Raw genomic sequence first — 24814 nt, forward strand, 5'->3', positions numbered from 1 at the left:
CTCCTGTCAGCACCTTTTTCTTCAGCTCTGGAAGGTTTCCTGGAGTAAAGAGCTTTCACTTTAATCTTGCCAGCAGCCTCCTGACTGGCTGATTTGCCTCTTCTGGAACTGGTTCTCTTACTGGAAGAAGAAGAGGATTCCTGCCCTGCCATGCTGTTGGCCATCAAAAATTGATCAGCCCTCATGACAGCACTTTAGCCCCTTACTGACTGCTGTTGAAATGGGACTAAGTAAGGCTGGGCTGTGACGGCAAGCCAGCTCACTGTCCCTGTAGCTGTCAGCTTTTAAAAAGCTGTCAGAAAAAAAGGGAACTGACAGCAGAGGATGGCCAAGCCACAAGGAGGCTTCCAGACTAGCCTCCTTAATACTAGTAGTGCTGAAAGACAAAACCGCAAAGGTCACTAAAGCCACTAAGCTGACAAAAGGGAAAAACTTTTAAAATGGCAAAAAACAGCTGTTTAGCGGCTTGCGGCGCTTCAAAAAAGTGGCATCTGGACAAGCAGGGCCTCAGGTGAGTGACGGGCTTCCCGCATGCGGGAAAACCCCTCTCCCTGACAGAAATTGCAAGGGAGGAAAGCTAAGGAACTCTAAGGGAAAAGAAAACGGAAAAAAAAGAACAAGGGGAAAAAAGCCTCAGCAGTGCTTTAAAAGTGCAAAAGCTAACCTATCAGCACTAAAGGGACAATTGAAGAATCCACGCTTCTGTCTGGAGATTGAGGAGCCAATCAAGCCACAACCTCCTAGGGCAAGACTGAGTCATGAACTGGGGAAAGTGACAGTTGACAAGGGGTGTGGCTAAAATTATGAACTCAGTCTCCGGGCAGAATGGGATGTGTCAACGCAGCTATGGATCGTCCAATTGTCATGCTGGAGAAAAGCTGATAGTCCATAAAGAAAGGCAATTGATAGTTCTAAAGCAGGTACTCAGAAGAATCAGAGAGTTAAGAAGACCACTTCCTGACATCAATGTTGAATAAACATAACATCAACTTCAGGTGACTGATGCTGGAGGGCATATTGGTGACACGGAGAGAAAAGAGATTCAGAATAGACATGGTTGAACAAGCAGAAGAATTCTGTAACCAGCTTTTTGGCAACAAGAAAGAAGAAGAAGGGACCAAGGGGTAAGGGACCAAGAAACAAAGTTAAGAACAGAGAAGGAACTATAACTAAAGGAGAGAGGAAAAAGAGAAAGAAGCTGAACAAGAGAGTAAAGAAGAAGGGCTTAAAGAACTGAGAGAGACAAGAGTAACAAGAAGTACAAGACCCAGAAATAAGTAGATATATGAACGAGGAAGTAAAGATTTTATCATTGAACATCAATGGTTTAAATTCTCCTCAGAAAAGGAAGAAAACCCTTTACTAAACTAAAGCAAATGAACTTAGACATAACTGGCATACAAGAGGTCCACATTAAAAAGCAACAGAAACAGATACTGGAATACCCCAGATGGGGGAATCTCTTTGTAGCTTTAGCATAACAGAAGAGGGGGTAGCACTGTATATTAAAAAAAAAACAATACAGGCTAAGCAAATTTATCAGGATGAAGAGGGAAGGATACTGGTCATAGAAATAACATTTTAAAAAGGTGTTAATAGTCAAAATATACGCGCCTAATGGGGGACAGGAAAATTTCTATAAGAAACTGCACAGCATTATCCGAGAAACAGAGAATGACAACATATGCATATTGGGAGACTTCAATGCCATAATAGACAAGAAACTAGATTATAAGAGCAACAAAAACAAAAACAAAAGGAATTAAAAGGATAGTACTACCCAGGACGTTTTTTCAAATGGCAGAAGAGCTAAATATTCAAGACTCCTGGCGAGAGAGAAATCAGAAGAGCAAACAGTACACTTACTACTCAAAAAGACATGAGTCCTGGTCAAGAATCGATATGGTCTGGACCTTGGTGGAGCTAATTTCAGGAATAAAGGAAGTAGAAATAGACACTATTGCCCACTATTTGGGCAGAACATAATCCTATGAGAATTACTTTGAGAGGGCAAAGGAAATGCCAAAGATGGACATTTAACTGAGCAATTTTGAAAGATGAAGATTTTTATCCAGAGGATTAATAAGAAACAGGGATTTCTCTTTAAAGAAAACAAGGCAGGGGATACATCCATACAAAATTTATGGGATACGATGAAGGCATTTATAAGAGGGGCCGCCATATCATTCATGGCTAGGAAAAGTAAAATTAAGAAACAAAAAATAAAGGATTTGGAAGAGAACTATAAGAACATAGAGGTAGAGCTACAAAAAAAGCAACAAAACAGAAATCTAAAAGAAAAATGGAACTATAAGCACAAGTTGGCCATCCTAGAAAAAGAAAAATTGGCACAACAAATAAAGAAAGCAGATCAAAACTTTTCTGAGAATGCGAAAAAACCAGGAAGGTGGCTAGCATATAAATGGAAAAAACAGAAAGAAAAAAAATGGATTAATAAATTACAAAATGAAGAGGGAAATGTTGCTACCAAAAAGAAGATTAAAAAAATATAATCCAAGTCTTTTATGAGAAACTATATAAAGAAAGTAGAGGTTATTTAGAGGAAAAAATTTGACATTATCTGGAAAAGGCTGAACTACCAAAAGTACCAGATGAAATAAAATATATGCTCAATGAAGAAATAAGAGTGCCAGAACTAATTGAAGCTATCAAAAAGCAAAAGAACAATAAAGCACCAGGGTCTGACAGACTACCATCAGAACTGTACAAAGAACTTCAGGACAGTCTTGGTTCAATACTACTAGAAGTATATAATGCTGTTCTCAGAGAAGTGAAGATATCTTTATTATGATAGAGGCTAACATAGTGCTGATCCCAAAGGAGGACACAGATCAATCATTAATTCAAAATTATAGACCAATTTCATTACTGAGCACAGATTATAAAATATTTGCTTATATAATAGCCAAACATCTGAAAAGATTCCTTAACACGTTTATATATACCGACCAAAATGGCTTCATACCCAAAAGGCAGATAAAGAACAATATGAGAACGATATTAGGTATATTAAGAGTATTATGAAACATAATGAAAAACAAGTGGCACTGCTTTTCTTAGATGCCCAAAAGGCAATTGATAATGTAAATTGGGAATTCATGTTACAGCAATTGAGCCATAGGGACTTCGGCTATGGATTCATAAACATGGTTAGAGCAATATATACAAAACAAGAGGCCAAAGTAATAATTAATGGGGAGGCAATGTGAAAATTTACAATACAAAAAGGTACAAGACAAGGTTGTCCACTATCCCCACTGTTACCTTAAAATTAGAAGCGCTGATGAGAAATATCTGAAAAGAGGAACGAATTAAAGGATTGGAAATCAGACAAGAAAAGTATAAATTACAAGCTTTTGTGGACAATTTAGTCTTTATTTTAGAGGAGCTTCTAAAGTCTGGTGTGAAGCTTATGGAGCAAGTTGCAGAGTATTGAGAAGTAGTGGGACTAAAAATAAACAAGGGGAAAACTAAAATGTTAGTCAAGAACCTGGCAAATAAATAAAAGGAAGAATTTACAAAGGAAATGAATAGTGAAAAAGGTGAAATATTTAGGTATATACCTAACAGCAAGGTGTATAACTCTCAGAGAAAATAACTACACTAAATTAACAAATCAAATTAAGATGGATTTAGAAAGATGGAAGAACCTGCAAATTTCTCTAATGGGTAGGATAGCTGTTCTAAAAATGAATGTCTTACCAAAAATACTCTTTTTATTTCAAAATATTCCGATAAAATTAGAGAACAGCTTCCTTAAGAACTTGAATAAATTAATGTCAAAATTTATATGGCAGGGAAAGAGGCTGAGAATTAAGCTGAAATTAATGCAGGATACTAAAGAGAAAGGTAGATTTGGCCTGCCTGAATGGGAGTTATACTACCAAGCTGCAACATTCACTTGGCTAAAAGATTGGATGACATTAAGGAATAAAAGACTGCTAACACTGGAAGATCATGATATCCAAGAGAATTGGCATGGTTTTCTGCGGTATGGAAAAGGCACAGTACATAAATATTTCCAGAGACACCATCTAAGACAGGCACTATTAACAGTATGGAATAAAATTAAATACTAAAATTATAGGGAAACCCCTATCTGGCTCTCCGCATTAGAAGCACTAATACATCCTAATTTGAGAAACATGGAAAAAATTGTTATATAGAGAGACATATTGAATGAAAAAGGAGAACTGAAAACAAGATGAGAAATGATAGTGCAAGGGGTAAATCTGAAGTGGCAGTCCTATTTACAAATACAGTGGACATATATTCAGGATAGGAAAACATGGGACATTAATACAGAACCAACAACACTAGACAAACTATTGACAGGGACTGATGACAAACTGATTAAGATGCTATATAGATATCTGTTAGAATATAAACTAGAGGAAGAGCATGTCAAAGAGACAATGGTGGCGTGGGCTAAAAATTTCAGATATAACATCAAATTGGCAAAATGGCAAAATCTTTGGAAAAATAATAGGAAACTAGCAATGGTTATGGTGTATAAGGAAAATCTATACAAGATGCTCTACAGGTGGCATCTTCCCCCAGCAAAGCTTGCCAAAATGTACAAAAATTTATCACCAAAATGTTCAAGGACTTACCAGGCACACTCTATCACATATGGTGGACATGTAATCACACAAAACAATATTGGAGATTTTTACACACATGGGTGGAGCAAATGGTGGGGGAACACATTCAATTTAAGCCAGAAATATTTATCTTAGAAATAATGACAGAAGGTCACAGGAAAGGTATAACATATTTAATAATACATGTATTGACAGCAGCGAGAATGATTTATGTACAATATTGGAAAAATGAAAGTATACCACTGAAAAGAGAGATAATAAGGAAAATAATGGCTTGTGCAGAATCTGATAGATTAACTTTAATACTGAAAAATAAGGGGGAATCAGAATATTATGATACATGGAATAAGTTTTACCTGTGGTTGCAAAAAAGAGGGAATGTTGGAACAAAAATAGCTAGGATGATTAGAATCAAAATGTAAATATTGTACCAATAATAGGAATGTTAATGGTTTCGTTATATTTTTGTATGTAAGGCAAGGTAATGCCAAAACGGTTGCACTATGCTTGACACTTATAGTTGTGAACAATAAAAAATATATTTTAATTTTTTTTTATTACTGTAACAGATCAGCAAAAATGCCCAAACAATAGTCAATTGTGTTAATAGAAAACAAAAAATCTTTCATTAGTATTCTGAATAGATGTAAGGTATGTTAGCTCAAGTAAAAACCTTATTTTAATTTTAACATAACTACAACCTTTGGAAAGTTTGCCCAGATTTTTCAGAAACTGTAACCAAGTGCCTGCAAATGTGCCATGCATACCTCGTTTGCTTGTGTTTAGTGTTTGAGTATACTTACACAGATAGGCAAGGATACCCACTGAGATAGCTATGCAAACTTCCAAAGAGTATGTCTGACTATGTCAAAGAACTGGGTTTTGTTCATCCTAATGTACTCCAGAAAGTATTTCTTTCAAACATTTTACACAGCCTTATCATACATTTTAAGTATAAAAACAAGGAAGATAAGAATACCAGAAGAAATTATTGATTTCAAACCTTGTCATATAGGGCAGTGATAGTACTTATAATTAAAACTTGATTTTAAAAAATCTGAAAACTTGATTAAAAATTGAAATACACAAGCTACATTCAAATTATTCTAATTAGATGGAAATTATGCCTCTTACAACAAAATGTTAAAATGGCACGTTTTAAATGGTTCTATTTATAATGTAATCCTTGCACAGAATCTAGAAAAAAGATCATTCTAAAATAATTTCATTATTTGAATATTAATGAACATATCTGGACTTACGGAAGTATTTCAATGTCTCTTCTATCTGCTCAGTTGTTAAGTCAATGTTCGCATCAGGAGAAATAAGAGGAGTATGAAGCCAATCGTCGTGGTCATAACCATAGATTGTATCTGCTCTTAGCTTGTAATGAGGGAGCTGCTCTTCCAGTAGACTGATGATTTCAACTTCGGGAAGATCAGTACTATTGCACACATCTAAGAGGATGGCAAAAAAGGAAGACACAAATGTGTTATATTTTTTAAAAAGTGCATTTGTAATTTAGTATAACCCAACTAAGCAATGCTTTGTCCGATAATTATCTTCACAAAAAATAGAAAGTAATACATTTTATGAATGTACATTATTGCGATGTTCTCCCACAGAAATTTATTTTTGTGAACTCAAATATCAATGATATATATATAAAAACTTGGGATAGGGCTCATGTAGAGAAGTTTATTATGAAAATCAGAGACAGCCTGAAATCTAGTGCTGTATTCACCTGAAGTATTTCAGTGAAAAACTACACATATTAAATTACATTAATTAAACCATGTATTCATTCTTAATGGTCACAAATCTTTCTGCTTTATTTTTATGATAAGCAATGTAGTAAAACTAAAAATTGAAATAATTGCTATTTTTTTTAACTTTTCTATCCTCTTAGCAATAACATGAAACATTTGTTCAAAATAAAATGAAACATTTGTTCAAAATCAAAACATGCTTAAATTTATATCTTATTTTGGCTGGAAAAAAACCAACAACTAGCCACACCTAGTCATCAAAGCTAATTATTATTGATCTGCAAATTATATTTCCAGCCTACCCAGAATAAATATTTAAAAATTAGAAGCCACAACCATAATCATTTCTGAAAATTAGTTGAGTTGAGAAGACATCAATCAAGACATCCGAAACAGACATCAACAGATATTGGGAGACTCCAAAATGTTCTTGGCAACATAGATATGAAAGCATATGTAAAATAAAACATATTACAAAAGTTCTGAGAATGGAAACTAGACTGGAAACATGCTGCCTTCCAAGTATAAAAAACATCAGGCAGAAGGGTAGACCCACCAAGGATTTAGTGCTTGAGTTCAGACGCCTGACCACTAATCTCAGACACTGATCTCAAAGATTACGTGCACTATTTCCAAGAAAGCCTAGATGAGGAGTTGTTAAAAATCTGCCTGTGCCGTGGTTTGCCTGAAGGCTTAGCACCAGCCCAGTACCTCAAGGGAGAACATCCGTTCCTCCTAAATGGAAAAAGGCACCTAGAAAAACCTCCTGAAAAAAGCAAAGTTGTGTGCCAAGCTATCGAGTCCCCAACCCCCAACAAACAACAGGGGAGGGAAGTACCCATCATGCAAGATGCAGACAGTGAAGAGAATGACCCAATGGTAAGTGAAGCCATTCTACCTTTTAAAATTGAAGAGACATTAACTGTCACACGCACGGGCTTAGAAGGGCCCATAGACATTATCATTGACACTGGTAGTTCATGGTGCCTTATCAGTCCTGACACTGTGCATAGGCTAGGAATAGAAACAAAAATGTTAACTAACCCCACTCGATTCCAACAAGTAGATGGATCCATGATAGGGGGAAGTCAAGCTACGCAAGTCACTGAAAAAGTAAAGCTAACCATAGGGGAACACTGGGAAATAATCCAATTCTTAGTAGTCCCAAAGATGACCCAATCAGTAATCCTGGGTCTCACCTGGCTAGACAAATGGCAGCGAAACAAAAGCTGGGAGGGTGGCTATAAGAAAATCAAACTAGCACTTGGTCCTGAGCCACCTCCTGAACAGGATAACAGCCAAACTGTCAGCCCGAAAATACAAAAAAGCCACGAGGATAGAACAATATCACAGTATCAACCCGCAGGGATTCCCAAAATCCCTATCCAGTACCGTGATCTGATTCAAGTTTTCAGTGAGGAGGAATGCAATGTGCTCCCCCCCATCACAACATTGACTGTGCCCTAGAGTTTATAGAGGGGGCGAAATTACCAAAATAAAAAATGTACTCCATGACTCCTAAGGAAATGAAGGAGCGATGGAACTACATAGACACAAACCTGGCCAGAGGGTTCATCTGACTTGCAAAATCCAGAGTGGCTACCCCCATACTTTTTAAAGAAAAAAAAGATGGGAGGGGGTTCGCTTGGTAGTGGATTTTAAGGGGTTAAACTGTGTGAGTATCCACAATACATACCCCTTGCCGTTTATGAAAGACATGTTAGGGCATCTAGCGAAAGAGAAAGTGTTTACTAAATTAGATCTCTGTGAAGCGTATTACAGAATCCACATCACAGAAGGAGATGAATGGAAGACTACTTTCAACACCCCCTTGGGCAATTTTCAGTTCAGAGTAATGCCATTTGGACTACAAGTAGCCCCAAGGGTCTTCATGCAGCTCATAAATGAAGTTTTACACCAATATTTGTATAAAGGGCTTCTGGTCTCCTTGGAAGACAATCTCATTTACAATGAAACTCTAGAAGAACACATCAAGTTAGTGAGAAAAGTATTAAAAAGACTGTTAGATGCAAAACTGTATGTAAAACTATCCAAATGAGAATTCCATAAAGAGTCATTGGATTATCTTGGCTATCATATTTTATTATTATTTTTTAAATAAATTTTATTGATTTTACAATTAAAACAGACCAACAACACATACATAAATATAAGAGAGAAAAATGTAAAAGAGAAAAAGAAAAGAAGAAAGGAAGAAGAAAATAGAAAGAAAAAGATAGAAAACAATTAAAAACATTTTCATTTTCAACAGTTTGTGAGACCTCCTTTTTATCCTTATTTTATGCCATATACATACTTAATCTGTACATATATCTGTATATCACTACTACGGTTCTATCCTATCCTCTTTTGCCTTTTAGTGTGAAATCTATCTTTGGTCTATCCATTTGTACCAGCAGTTCCAGCTGTTGTAGTATATTGAAGTGTCTTTATTTTTTAATGCCAAGGTTAATTTGTCCATTTCTGCACAACTTGAATTTTTTTGAATAATCATCTCCTCTGATGGAACATGAGGCTGTTTCCAACATTGTGCAAAAGCCAATCTGGCCGCTGTCAAAATATGTATTATTATATATTTCACTTTTTTTGGTATTTGTTTATCAAAGATCCCTAATAGAAATGACTCTGGTTTGAATTCGATCTGTTCTCTTGCCATGTCCTCCAGCCAATTTCTAATTTTTTGCCAATATTTTTGAGCTTCTGTACAGGACCACCACATATGGAAGAAAGTTCCCTCTTTTTTTTGCATTTCCAGCAATTCAGACTCATATTGGGGTGCATCTTCACTAATCTTGAAGGAGGAAGGTGCCATCTATTAAACATTTTATAGACATTTTCTTTGTATGCTATCGATTTTGTAATTTTATTATTTCTACCCCAGAACTCTTCCCATTCTGTTATGGTGATACTACATCCTATATTCCTAATCCAGGCTACCATGTTCCCTTTTACAATTTCTTCTTCTTCATTATTGACTAATTGGAAGAAAATATGGAAAAAACACTATTTAAAAATACCAATTTGGATCTCAACAATGGAGGCGATGATTCACCTTCTACTTCTAATAAATAATTCTACTTCTAATAAATAATTATAAAATTTTGTTATATATATATTTTTTGCCTGATCCTAATAAAATTTTATCTAATTGCTGGAGTTTATTGTTAATTCCAAATTCTTTCTTGTCCTGTTTATATCTACTTTGAATTTGAAGATATGCCCACTGATCAATTTTTAATCCCCGATCTTGAAGTTCTTGCCATGATTTCAGATTTCCTTGCATATCCAATAGGTCCTTATATTTAATCATTTTAGTAATATCCAGATTATTTGGGTGAATCATCGCCTCCATTGTTGAGATCCAAATTGGTATTGTTAAATAGTGTTTTTTCTGTATTTTCTTCCAATTAGTCAATAATGAATCTCTGAATAGGTGTCTGTGAAAATATTTCTGGCTAGTTTTCCCAACATCCCATAAAAAAGCATGTTACTCCCTCTGCAAGTCATGGCCTTCTAAGAGTAATATTCTCTTGTTGGTTAAATTCACCCATTCCTTCAACCATACGAAAGAGGCTGCACTATAATACAACTCCCAATTTGGAAGTGCCAGCCCTCCCCTGCTCTTCATATCCTGCATTGCCTTTAAGTTTATTCTAGGTTTTTTCCCTTGCCAGATGAATTTTACAGTTATTTTATTAAGTTCTTCAAAGAAAAATTGTGTACTTTGATTGGGATCGTCTGAAATATATAGAGGAATTTTGGAAGAATATTCATTTTAATAGCAGCAATCCTGCCTAATAATGAAAGCTGCAGCTTGCCCCATGTTTCTAAATCCTTCTTTACCTGTTGCATCAATTTATCATAATTATTTTCCTTAAGTGTCTTACAATGTGCTGTCAACCACATTCCTAAGTATTTAACTTTCTTTATAACTTGTAGTCCCATAACTTCTTCTAGTTCTAATTTCTGTTTTTCTGTTAAATTTTTGGTCATTAATTTTGTTTTCTTCTTATTAATTTTTAGTCCTGCTACTGCTCCAAATTGTTCTAATTCATTCATCAATTTTTGTCCTCTTTCTATTGGTTCTTCAATGAAAAATTCATACCATCCGCAAACGCTTGCAACTTATATTCTTCTTTCTTAACCTTTAATACTTTTATGTCTGGGTTCTGTCTAATTCGCGTTAATAATGCTTCTAGTGATAATATGAAGAGCAGGGGTGAGAGTGAGCAGCCCTGTCTGACTCCTTTTTCTATTTTTATTGGGCGGGTATATTCCCCGTTTATTATAATATTAGCCTGTTATGTATCATACATGGTTGTTATAATATTTTCAAATTTGGTGCCTAAATTCGTATTATAATTTTTTTGGATTAAAAATTCCCAATTTAAATTATCGAAGGCCTTCTCTGTGTCTAAAAACATAAGTGCAATTTGTTTTTCGGGATGGGCTTCGTAAAATTCAAAAACATCTAATGCTATTCTTAAGTTATTACTGATTTGTCTGATCGGGAGAAATCCATTTTGGACGTCATGTATATGCTCATTTAACATTCTTTTTAGTCTATTTGCTATAATAGAAGTAAATATTTTGTAATCAGTATTTAACAATGAAATCAGCCTATAATTTTGTATATATCAGGGATACGAATCCTCCTTCAGGATCAGGAAAATCAATGCCCCCCTCCATGAGTCTGGCATCCTGGCTGTCTTGGCTATCATATTTTAAATCAGGGGATAGAAATGGATCCAGCTAAAGTGAAAGCTGTCCTGGATTGGCAACCCCCACAAAATCACAAACAGCTACAAAGCTTCCTTGGATTTGCACACTTCTACTGACAATTTATCCCCTCATTTTCAGAAATTGCATTACCAATAACAGAATTATTGAAAACTGGGAGGGGGAGGCAACTAAGGAAACACCTGGACAACCGCTAAAATCAACTCTAGAATGCCAAAAAGCTTTTGAATTGTTAAAAAGGCATTTCGCACAGGAACCCATTCTAAAACACCCTGACCCAGCATTGCCTTTTATAGTGCAAGCTGACGCTGGCGACATAGCAGTGGCAGCTGTTCTATTCCAGAAAAATGATTATGGAGATCCGGAATAATGTCAGGTTTCCAAGTAATGAAATCCATGTTAAAAGAAAAATAATAGTCCATTTTCAAAAAGATTTCTTTTATTTAGGAAAACATCAAATTGGCAAAGTCCATGGTAATTCCGGATCTGACCCAACCTGGAATTACCCCACAATATTAGAAGTTAGAAACACCCCCCAAAAGTCACATTCTCCAATGCAACGTTGCTTGATGTCATAAATATCCACCTCCAGGGCCCCAAGCCCAGACAGCTCATTTCTCATGAGAAAGAAGATACCCTAGCCATAACATCCAGTTTATCTCCACTCCTCCCACCTTAGGAATGTGTGAAGCCCGCATCTTTTCCCCCCATGACCACCACAGGGAAAATAAGAAAAAGAATATATACTAAGATAAACTAAAATGGCTACACTTATGACAATTTCGGGTTTGACAGCTGGGTTATAACTCCAATTAAACCAACCATCGGCTATGATGGCTGGGCATTATGGTGATTATAACCCAGAACTTGATTTTTTTACATATTGTAATATAATTTATATATACATTTTGTCTTATTACATTGTGCTTTCCAATTATGCCGAGATAAAAAATTTGTCCTTAAATTTTTGCATTCTATTTCACTCACAAAGGAAAAAACATAAATATTGTCCTATTTTTGATTGAATAAATCAACATTTAATGTAAAATGCTCCAAGAAGATTCTTACCTTTTGATGCTTAATTGCATCTTTATCCCAATTCATGGCTCTTATCAATACTATCCTAAGTATGTTAGGGCAGTGTCAGTTTCATCCTTTATGACAAAGCAATGCTGTTTGTCATTAGCAACCTTACCATCATGTGAGTCAGATATACCTCAAAAAGGAAAGGTTTTATCATAACTGTGATGTGCTAAGCAGGAGGGAAAGATATTTTACACATTGGCTTTGTTAGATTAATAACTGGAAATTCTGCTGAAGGTACAGATGGTCCTCAATTTACAATTATTTGTTTAAGGACGATCTAAAGTTACAACAACCTTGGAAAAAGTCACGTACAATGGTTAAATAATCAAAATTCAGACTCTTGGCAACTGACTCGTATTTATGATGACTGTAGCATCTTAAGGTTATAGAATAGAATTCTCTATTGGCCAAGTGTGATTGAACACACAAGGAATTTTTCTTTGGTGCATATGCTCTTAATGTACATAAGACCTCAACTCCAGAACAATGGGATTATCTTTCAGGGCAGAGCCATTCAGCTACAATAGGAAATTGCCATTCATTGCAGCACCCAGCAAGATTCAACCAAGCCTAGCACACAGACAACCTCAGCTATGACTGCATAGCCCCATGGGCGTCTGGCAGCCAGAAGAATATCCTGCCCTTGAACAGGAAGCTTTAGTGCAAGGCCCAAGAAAGAGTGTGAGTGAGTGAGTGAGTGTGTGTGTGTGTGTCTCTGTGTGTGAATCCTCCACATGGTCAGTTACCTAGGACTTCAAATCCATGTGGTCCTGTTGACCATTAAACCATCCTTCCAAACAGTCTCCATGTTTCCAGTGGTCTTTCTCCCCAGTTGGAATTGAACCCAGATGGAAATTTCTTGCAACAATAGTATTAAAATTATTGGGACTGCTTGTTTGTAATGTTCAATTGGTTGAAACAGTACATCGTAGGGTAACAGAGTGTGTCCAAAATCTGGGACCCATTACTCCATTGGGATTTAAATTTTGGGAAACTGTGCCCATTTCAGCATTACTGCTGCTGCTTCAAGGCAGTCATGTTTCCATGATCTTCATTTATAATGCTCCCTAATAGTTTCCTACCAGTCAATGGAAAAGCTGCTAGCAAATCTAAACTTGATTGTTGAAACTCACTATCAACAATCTATACGTTTAAAAAAAGTACTTTATTATGGGAAGCTGGAAAGAAGCGTCAGCAATGGGGAAGCCAGTATAGAAGATTCCAAGTTGTTCAGGTAAGTCTCCTCCATTCATTAAACCTCTTTGTGCTCACATCACACTGGTCTTTTGCACATCCCTGCAGCACCCACTGTATGCCCTTCCTAATCTATGCAACATCTCTCTTGCATTCCTGTGCAACTCTTCCCAATCTGGACTACACCAAGGTATATGGGTTTTCTTTTGCATCCCTGTCCACCCTTCCTCACCTGTTACATCACCATGCCTTCATCGCAACCCACATGGCATATTTCATGCACCCTGTGCATGCTTTCTTACCCATGCCACATTTCTGGGCACCCTTCATGACCTATACTCCCATTTGCTCTTCCTGGTTCAGACAGAACTTCCTGCACACACCCTTCCTGATGTGCATGATGCCCCTGAGCAGGGGTGGACTGCTGGGGGTTCAGGAGAGCCCCTAGCTAAGATTCTGTGTAGTTTGAAGAACCCCCAAATCCCACTCATGGTTGGCCCCACCCTGCCCAGGAGTCTCCACGTAGGCCGTTTTGGATGCAGGTAAGTGCAGGGTGCGCATGGAGGCTCGAGGAGGGCAAAAACTGGCCACCCAGAAGTTGGGGAAGGCTGGATATGGCCCATTTCCGGTTTCCAGAGAACCTCCAGAGGCCAGGGAGGCCATTTTCACCATCCAGGAAGCTCAAGGAAAGCCTCCAGACCCCAAAGAGGGCAAAAATCCCCCCCCATGCTGCAGGAGGCCAATTAGGCCACCCCCACCATAGCCATGCCCACCCAGCAACCGGGCAGAGAACTCATTGCTAAAAATTTTGAAGTCCACCCCACCCTTGAGCATCCTTATTGACTTTCACTGCATCCTCATGCACCTCTCACTCCCCCATCCACACTCACCTGCCCATTGGCTTCAACTTGCAACTATCTGCCAGCTTCCTTGAGGAAAGGAGAGGAAAGGAGAGGAGACTTTACCTGAGGGTCATGAGGAAGAGAAAATAGTGGATGCCTATATTACATGTGAAAGAAAAGTGACCAAATAGGTGACAGGTTGTCTAGTAATTATTAAATTCCACATTCTAAAATCTCAATTGTTTAAGCTGGAAATGAAGAAAGAGAACGATTTAATAACTTCAGGAACCAATTTTGGATATTGATATAATTCTTACAAAAACTATATTTTCAATTCTATGAACCAAATCTAGTCTCATATTTTCCATCATTCTGGAAGCTATATGTATACAAGTGGGCCTGGACTAATGACTGTTAGTTTAACAGTGATTCAAAATTATAATGGCCTCAGAAAAAAAAGATTTAAAACCTGTCCTTAAAATTACCATCATATCACCCTCATGGTTTCCTGGACTACCAAATCACATGGTCAGTTGATCGCAGGATGGATAAAAATGATTTCTTTAAAAAAAATAAAAAATCAGATTTTTAAAAAATTTAAATTGGATTTTTTTATTTTTATCGAATTTATTTTAATAAAATGCTTTTGGAGTAAAAATCTATCTAAATATAGTTTTCTATTTAAGATACATTAATAATTTAGTTTATTCAGAATGAAATGGAGCTTAGTTATGTAGCATGAAGCTGTATATTCTGCAGTATTTACAATTTTGGTAAACTCATTCAATGAATCCAAGCTCTGCAAGCTGAGATAACATGCACACAATTTCACAGTAACCATGAGATAAATCATAAAACAAAGTGCAGGAATATTCCTTTATCCCACTGTATGTAGACTACAAACTGTAAGATTGTTTGAAGAGAAATGCATCTGTACCATCAGGCTCTAAGTGTGAGGAAGAAGGGCAAGCAGTAAAAATGAAAGTGAAACACAAGCAGCTTATAAATATAATATTAAAGAGCACCTGTCATTTCAGATCCATCATGGCAGCACCCGTTAGTGGGCATCCACTCACCTGCTGTCTGCCACGTCCCTCACCTTGTTGTGTCACTGCCGCATCACCAGCCATCCCATTAAAGTGAATGGGACTGTCAGCAGATAAGAGGAGGAGCCGCTGCAGGACAGAGATGACAGTTGCTCTTTAAAAATTATGATTTAAATTGAGTTGATTTAAATCAAGCCTTTTTACTAGTGATTTAAATTGATTTGATTTAAATCAAATCCACCCTGATTGCTCATGATTTGTGACTTTTCCTGAGTGCTTCCAATAAGCAAAGTCAATAGGTTAAACCAGATTCACTTAAAGGTTGTGTAATTCACTTAATGACCATCTAAAAATGGTCATTAACTGGCATTCAGTCACATGATTATTAACTTTAATAATGAATATTAACTTTATGACTGCAGCAACTTAAATTCTGGTCCCAACTATGGTCATAAAAAAATATGGTCATAAAATTCCAACATGGTTTTCACAAGAGTACAATAGGAATTTTAGTGAATTTGGAATATACTCTTTGTTATTAATCTTTGGCACTTTCAAACAACTAAGATTGTTTCTTTAAAAAAAAACGAAGTAGATGAATGGTGTTGAAAAACAGTTTAGGTTTCTAGTATATCAATACTATTAGCGTACTAGTTTTTGCAATTGTTGTAAATTTAAATGATCAAAAAGAGAATGTATTTTGGAATCCAATGCCACTACAAAAATGCATCTTAACACTAACAGATCCAATCCATTGATGATAAGATTTTTCATAAATTGTTTCTGTAGAATGGCAATTATTTTACTGATTTCTTAGTTTCAGAAACTGAAAAGCAACTGGAGAGGATTAATATTATTAAATACTGCACATAAATATAAACAATACATGCCATACCCTTGTGAAGAAAAAAAATAACTAAAGTACAAAACTATGGCCTTCTAATAACCTTATTTTATGAGATGTGACAAACCAATCTGCCTGGATTTCTACTGTTCTGAGTCAGATTAATTCTCAATACTAATAATATGCATTTTAAATGAAATTATTATTCATATTTTTTCCCTGCTAGAAAAATGCTTACTGAAGGATAGTTTCCATTAAATTCAGAATTTATACCAAGAAAAAATCCAAGTTGAAAGGGTTCCTCCCCCTTCAATATTTAATAAAATTTGAATATTAATAATTGTATATATCTAAAACAGAGGCAGAAAACCTCTGCAGAGGCAGGTAACCTCTGCATGTTTTGCGTTAAGACTATCATAAATTCTGAGAATTCAACTATGCAAGCTAAGGCTTATGACAATTATAACATCTGCCATAATAAAGATATTATGATCATTCCATTATTATTACATGATGATTGTTCTGAGTTGTCTGACATAAAAACCATTATTTTATCAGCACAAAGCTTACTCCCAGTTCAGTATTTAATATTATTGCACACAGAGAGAAATATCATTGGAAAATCCTATGCAAATAATTGTTTGAAAACAGTAAAATGTAAGTTTACAGTAAGTATAAGTATAAATAGCATTCTAACCTTCTACGTTATAAAATATTGCAATAATTGATGTAATTAAATTGTAGAATTAGAGAAAACCATTAAGAATACCTTAATAGAAGGTCACAAAACATATTCATTCATATTATATGAAATAAAACCAGAGGTTAAAATTTAAATATTCTGGAAGCATTATGCAAGCAAGAGTCACTGAGAAGCCCCCATGGCTGGAAAAATTGAATTGAGTGCAAATTGATGTCATTTCATAAAACACAAAATACTATCATTGGTGATACAAAAATGCTTGCAATAATTCAAAGAAGCAGTTACTGGCAGGCAACTTGGCTGAGCTACCAAACTCATTTCATGGCTACCTTTTCATGGCTTTCATTGGCTGAAATGGCTACCAAGTCATGAAGAGTTGAATGATTCAACAAAAATATATCATAAATTATTAAGTCAAAAAAAATATTTTGAAGAAAACCTTACCTTTCCACTGAAGATCTCTTTTTATTAATATTAATTCAGGAGAAGTAACTAGTGCCATCTGGGCTCAGGGACTTTGTTGTCGCCCAAATCAAATAAAAAATAGCTGTCTAGAATAAAATTGTATTCTAAATGCCAGAGACAAGCATGAATTAGGTAATATCTCAAAATATCTTTTTGGTGCAATTCAGCAGACCAAACAATTCCTAGAAATCTCGCTTCTAGGTAAAACAACTTCTCAGTAGACAGAAAAAAGCAATGCTGTTTTGACAGGCATTTTGCTGTCTTGGAAAGTCTAGATGCCACCTACCCAACCAAGAATTTAAGCAATCCTGTTATACCACTCATAATGTTAATCCAGTTCTTGCCTCTTCATTTCTTACAAAGAGATTGCACAAAAACTGCTAGAATAAATCCTTGCAAAGGGATTGCCTGTTTTTGGCTCCTCCTAATGGCCCAAACCTCCACAAATGGTACATATACAATACAATCTGAATCATTGGGTTGGAGCCAGGATCAATTCAAATCTCTACAGTGGATGAACAAGTACAGATACTCCTTGACTTAAAACAGTTCATTTGGTGACCATAGAAGTTACAACATCACTAAAAAAAGTGATTTATGACCATTGCAGCATCCTCATGGTCATATCACCAAGATTTAGATGCTTTGCAACTGGTTTATATTATGACAATTGCAGTGTCCCCATATCATGTGAACACCTTTTGCAACCTTGTGACAAGCAAAGTCAATGGGGAAGCCAGATTCATTTAACAACTGGTTTATTAATTTAACAACTGCAATAATTCACTTAAAACTATGGCAAGGAAAGTAATAACAAATATCTCACTTAGCCACAAAAACATTGGGCTCAATTACAGTTATAAGTCAAGGATTATACAATTTGTGCTCTTCTATCTCACCCAGCTAAGCCTGTACCCAAAACCAACCTAGTTATTTTAGTAGTAAAGCAAATACTTTCAAATTTAAAGATGCAGAACAAACTATACCATCAATAGTTGGTTTCTCTTTCAATATATTTGAAGCCTGACACATCCATCTTGTTTTAACTGACAGCATAGCCACTCCCATTATCAGAAAATTGAGAAAGACAATGCCAAGTAACAAGGGTAGAGTTAAATCCATAATATACTGCTTCAACTACATAAGATTTTTTTAAAAAAATACCATTTCAAAAAAGTAAGGGTTGGCTTTGTCATGATACAATGCAAATTTTGGGAAGATATCCCAAACTATAGGAAGCTCCACTGGTATACAGCTAACCAACATTATGATTCTGAGATTTTGGATGTTTTAATAATTTTTTCTTAGCATGATAATGCACTATCATAATGCACTTCAAGATGGAGAACTTTAAGGAAGAAGTATGCCACCTTTTAATATATTAAACAAGAATGGTACCCCTTTAATATATTAAACAAGAATGGTACCCCTAGGCTTCGATATACTTTAATTGGTGCCCGCCAGGATCTCTGCCTCATTTAAATTTAGAGAAAATGGGAAGCTGCCATGCTGCAAAACCAAATAACTTTAATGTTAGAATTGTCTCTGATTCTCATAGAGACTCCATAAGCACTCCCAGAAAATAAAATAGATGAGTTGTGAATTTTACTCTGATCAGAAAGAAATATAATAAAAAGATCACATTCAGAAAGGAATGGAAGGCTTTTCTGAGCACCATTTCCCTGTGGCAGAAAGAATATGTTTTTCATATTTATCATTTGCTGAAAAACAAAACAAAATAAATTGCAACACTACCAAGACTAAACCTTTTGTTTTCCATCACTGGTTCTACTGCCCACGCTGTCCAGCCAGATGGTGGAATTGCTGAAAAAGCAAATACGCTGTTCATTTTTTAAAAAGCATGTAAGTGTAACAATAAATCTATTCAGTTGCCTAAATAAGCAGTGAAATCAAATTGCAAAACAACATTGAAGGTGGATAAAAAGAGTGTTCAAAGGAGGAAAAAACAAAAATTAATCTTTAAAATTTTAATTTAATTAAAAAGGTGAACTTTCAAAAACTCATAAATTTATTATGATATAAAGTCTAATGTGAATACTAAAATATAGCCATTAATCTTTAAATATGCCTAACAACTTGTTTGATCCCATTATAAGGATGATTTTCAAGAATGTCAAGATGAAATAAAGATGATTATTGCATACTGTATTTATAGAGAATGAGTAGGTTACAAAATTTACATTTGCTTTTATTTTTTGGTGATCTGGGGATACATTTACACAAAAGAGTTCATTTCCAGGAATGCTTGACAGTCTTTCTGCTACAAGTGTATAACCCCACCAAGGACTAAAGAACACTAGATAGAGCTGTACACTTACTTATCTCTAACCAAATTCTTCCTCAATCGAATAATAAGACCTGAAAAGTTCTAAACCCATGATGGCGAACCTATGGCACGCGTGCCAGAGGTAGCATGCACAGCCCTCTCTGTGGGCACGCGAGCCTTTGCCCCAGCTCAGCTCCGCCACACATGCTTATGTGCCTCCCATTGGCCATCCGGTCTTCAGATCTCTGCCGTGCATGCACAGGGGGCAAGGCGCATGAACGGGGCATGGGGTGCATCTGCAAGGGACATGCACATATTGCATTTTGGGGATGTGCGCTTTGGGTACTCGGTGCCAAAAAGGTTAGCCATCACTGTTCTCCCTTGTATGGTTACAAGAGTCCAGGCAAAGGTTAACTCCATCTCCTAGCTGATTGAACTGAGTCTGTCAAAGTTGTTCAGCTCCACCTCTGTTGCTGGAACTCCCTCAGCTTTCAGTTCAGTTCTTCAGCCAGGACGGACATAGATTGCCTCTCTCTTGTAGCAAATATTGCTACACTGTCAAAAAAAAAAGTTTTAAAAATAGTGGCCCACTTCACAGCTGATCAGTTGAGCCACGAAGAGTTTTTTGATGCTCCGGCATGGCCAGCAGAGGCTGTGGTAGCCTTTTTGGAGCTCTGCAGTGAAGAGGCAGGCCGCATGATTAGCAGCCTACACAAATTGGCAGGTGAATTCGGCCTGTGTCTCCAGGCCCTCCAAAGCGCCGATTGCAGTCCACTGCTGGGGTTTCAGCTTCATAGAGACAGCAGGAGCCACTAAGAAGGGGGCGAGGTGCTTTGTGCTGGTGGGGAAGCTTGCTTCCTAGCACCAAAGTAAGACCTGGTTCTTCAAGCCTTTGGGCTTCTATTATCCAGGTTAGGCCCCTGTGAGGCCTTGGTGGGAGCTCAGTGCCAGCAGGGTGTGGTAATGTCCTGCTGAGATAACAAGGGCTGAAGAGGACTTCAGGAGTGGCCTGGAGCATTGGGGGTTGGGGTAGTTGGATTCCCCCTGCCCATAACAACCCCCATTGATTCTCCTCATGTGGTATGCAGTGGAAAGAGGGCCATTATACAGAATGGCAGAAGCCCCAAGAGGAGGCAGGACCTCTAGGGCAGGTACACACAGCTCTACTTCCTTGGCTCTTGCTCATACAGGCAAGCCAGGAAAAAGGCCTTACCATCCAAGAAGGCCTCAAAGGCGGAGGAGAAGGATGCTTCTGGGTGTCAGAAGGCACTAGAAAAACAGATTACAAAGAGCCAGAAAGCTTCCAGTGGGAGGAGCAATAGCAATAGACATCCAAAGGGTGTCTGAGCTGCTTCCCAACATAGTGAGGATCTTCAACAAGAGGTAGATCCTGGTCCTTCTACCAGGTCTGGTCCCCAGAGCGCAGGTCTGGTCCCCAGATGGTAATGAAGGTCCTGCTATGCAGCAGTTATATTTATGGGGATCCCCAAGATTTGGCCTTTCGTTCAGAGCCTTGGCAACAGCAGACTGACAGGCCTAGGCCAGGAGTGGAAGCAATGTTCACTCCTACAGCAGCAGGGCTTAGGGGCACTGAATCCACTGAAGAGGAAGTTCCTGTAAATATGCAAGTCATCATAGACAGGGCTATCTGGAAAGACAAAATTGAAGGAATCCAGAGGTTTCGACATCATTCCCCGGAGGCTTCAAACATTTCTGTTATGCCATCAAGAGAACAGGTGGGGCGCTTGTCTGAAGGAGGTTCTCTACTCCAGGACCCTGGATCTCCTGATCCTTCAGTGTATGCTCATTCCCTCCTGGCAGGAGAGGGACATAAAAAAGAATCTGACTTTCTGAGGACTAGGGTTTAGTACCTGATCAGCCGGCCTTTACCAGTCTGTTCCGTCCTACTCTATTCAAGTTATTGCTGTTTAAGGCCAGAAATACTGCCAATCTGGGTCCAGGTGCTGGTGATGGAGATTCCAGCTGGGACGCTCCTATGGAATCTGATACTCTGATGAACCAACTATTCGAGCAGAGGTTGTTCCATCTCCTAAGCTCTTCCTTACACAAACAACTAGATACTACTGCTTCAGGACCTAGTCTATCTGCTACTGATCGTAGTTTTTCAACATGGGTCTGGAACTTACCAAGAGACTGCAAGTTCCTGTGGTAGATGGACTTGTGGCAGTCTTGATGTCAGGTTCATCTGTGCCTTCCGATCCTGAGAAGGTCTTCAAGGCTGAGGACAAGAGGATTGAACAGTCATTGTAGAGAGCCCATCAAGCGGCTGCTTGGGCAGTCAAGGCATCCACAGCTGCCTCTTTTTTCACTAGAGCCTTTCTCAACAACTGCAGGATAGGCTTCCAGTTTCAGATATTAGAGCTCACCAGGATATTAATAAGCTGGTTGTGGATGCAGAATTTATTGCAGATGCTACTCTTCATGGAGCCAGATTTGCAACTAAGGCCATTGCTGCTTCTGTGGCAGCTAGGCGTAAGTGCCGGCTTCAACATTGGCAGGCAGATGGCAGGAGAAAGTGGAAGCTGGTCTCAAACCCAGTTCAAGAGGATCGTCTGTTTGGAGAAGCCTTGGATCCTCTATTCATGGAGTCCAGGAATAAGAGGAAGGTGTTACTGGCCCTCTACAAAAGAGCAGAGTCTCACCCTGCTGCATACTTCAGACAACCGTCCTTTCGGTCTGAGCCAGGTCCCAGTTTTCAGCTGTCTCAAAGGCCTCCTTATCAGCATCCTTATCAACCTCAAGATCAAGCAGGCAAGGGCAGGCAACAATATTTGGGCAAACAGCCCTTTCGAGGAGGAAGTTATCCATTCCATTGCCAATGCTAACTATATCACCAGCCCTCCCATCAGTGGCTGTTTGGCCAGCCTCCCTGACAGATGGGAGGAGATTACTTTAGATGCCTGGGTGTTAAATAAGGTTGGGCCTTTTCCTAAAGTTCCGCTCCACTTCCCTGAGGTTTTTCATTTCATGTCCTATTTCCAGGGCAAGGTAAGGAGGGAGCTTGTGGAGTCTGCCATCCAACACTTGCTCGATCTCCGGGCCATCCAGAGAGTTCCCGTAAGTCAACAAGGACAGGGATTTTATTCAAGACATTTTGTAATTCCCAAGGCCTCAGGTGGGAGTGGGTGGGGGGCAATTCTAGATTTGAAATGGCTCAATAGATAACTCATTTATCAGTGTTTTAAAATACCGTCCCTCCAGACTATTCTGGAGAGCATTAGGGAGGGCAATTTCCTCACCTCTATTGATTTGACAGGCCTATCTCCATATTCCTATCTGCCATTCACATTGATTCTTCCTTCGTTTTTGTTATGAAGGGCGCCATTATCAGTATCATGCCCTCCCATTTGGGTTATCCTCTGCCCCTAGGATTTTCATTAAAGCGTTAAAGGCCCTGGCACTGCACCTTCACGCTGTTTCAGTATGTCTACAATGTTATTTGGATGATATATTAATATTATCAGCCTCATGATTGGAGGCAAGACAGGACTTGCCGACTACGATCACGGTCTTGCAGAACCATGGTTTTTCAATAAATATCAAAAAAAGTCAATTTATTCCTTCCACTGGTTTACTTCATTTAGGAGGCACTATAGATACTATATCTTGCCTGGTTTTTCTTTCTCAGGACCGTCAAGAGAGTTTGCAAGCTTTAGCAAACTGTATCCAGAGAGAGGGATCCTCCCCTCTGGCTCGCCTTTTCAACTATTGGGCAAGATAAGTAGCCACTCTTTATTCAGGGTCAGGGACCCCAGGGAGGTGACACAATCTTTTCAACAGTAGCTCTCAAAGTCCATCTCTAATGGTTACTTCTTCAAGGAAACGGACAGGGTCACCATTATGACAGATGCCAGTCTCTCAGGTTGGGGCGCTCACTTGTTGACCCAGACGGAACAGGGTCTATGGTCAGCAGAAGAACAGGCTCACATCAATTGGCTGGAGCTCAGGGCAGACTGACTGGCTCTTCAACATTTTCAACAGTTTGTGGAAGGAGCACATGTCCTCGTGATGACGGACAATGTGGCTGCCAAAGCCCATATAAAATAGGTAGGGGGGTACCAGTTCCCAGTCTCTCGTGTTAGAAGTGGAAGCCTTGGGCAGATGGGCAGACAAACACCTGTTGTCCATCTGTGCAGACCATATTTCTGGCAGCGACAATGTGTAGGTAGACTGGCTCAGTAGGGCCATGACAGACTATGGAGAGTGGAGGCTGCATCCTTCCCTTTTTCTTGAGCTGGCTCAAAAATTTGGTCGACCTTTGATGGACCTGTTTGTCACACCAGGCAATGCGCAGTGGCCATGTTTTTCAACAGGTTCATCACCCCGGGGACAGTGGGGACCAACATGCTCCGTAGCAGATGGCCTCCAGGTCCATTGTATGTCTTCTCTCCTCCTGTTCAAACTCAAGGGTACTTAGGTCTGGCCTAGGGGGTTGCCCTAGAAATAGCGAAGGACCAGCCTACAGTCGCTCTGCCAGCAAAAATGAAGCTCAGGAAGGCTGCACGTTACCTTCCCGAGCTCCATTTTAGCTGACAGAACACTGTAGGAGGTCATTGCAGCCAAAAACAGAGTTCAGGAGGGCTGCAAGCATTTGATCACACACTTTGCCTTCCCGCACACACCATGAGCAACCTGGCCAAGAAGAGTGAAGCAGCACTGGGTTGGAGGGTCCATGTGCCCTGGGAGCTTGAGGGTCGGGCTGGGAACTTGCCTTCTGCTGCCTAGGGCTCTAGACAGCCTGTGCCACCATCTGGGGTCATCTGCATGGCATAAGAGAGATGAGGAGGCTCCCCTGGAGGATAAGGGTTCGGTGCTCTCCCTGGTCTCATCTTCCTCTGCTGGAAATAATGGATCACAGACACCACCCGGGCCACCATAGGCACTCCTGACATGAGTGGTGTTGAACTGGCCAGACCCACCATGTGTCAAGGTTCCAAGTGATACATCCCATTCAATAAGAATTCCAAGGCAGGCATATTCCTCAAAGAACATTTTATTGGGATGTATCAAATTGACACAGACTTGGTGGAAAACAGGGTCTATGTTGCCACCACTTTTATATCCAATTAAAAGTAAAACTTTGTCACTCCCCCACAGTCTCCAGTCCAATAGCTAGGCGACCTCAGTCTCCACATTTCAAACACCTGCACAAACTTCCTTGATTTCTAGGG

At 38.5% G+C, this 24814-nt stretch overlaps 1 protein-coding gene across 3 annotated transcripts in view; it reads right to left on the reverse strand.

Annotated features, from left to right (window-relative positions):
- TRAK1 (trafficking kinesin protein 1) overlaps positions 1-24814 on the reverse strand; it is a 141069-nt gene that overhangs the window by 105540 nt on the left and 10715 nt on the right. For 2 of the 3 annotated variants that reach the window (XM_026717835.2, XM_087917625.1), the window contains exon 2: positions 5888-6082. The gene's annotated coding sequence lies outside the window, so the exon portion shown is untranslated. Of the gene's footprint in view, positions 1-5887; positions 6083-14325; positions 14359-24814 lie in introns of those variants that run through there. The other variant, XM_087917626.1, reaches the window with a different exon arrangement.

The sequence above is a fragment of the Pseudonaja textilis genome, chromosome Z, assembly GCF_049901715.1.
Source record: "Pseudonaja textilis isolate UNSWEBS1 chromosome Z, rPseTex1.2, whole genome shotgun sequence".
NCBI classification, from domain to species: Eukaryota; Metazoa; Chordata; class Lepidosauria; order Squamata; family Elapidae; genus Pseudonaja; species Pseudonaja textilis.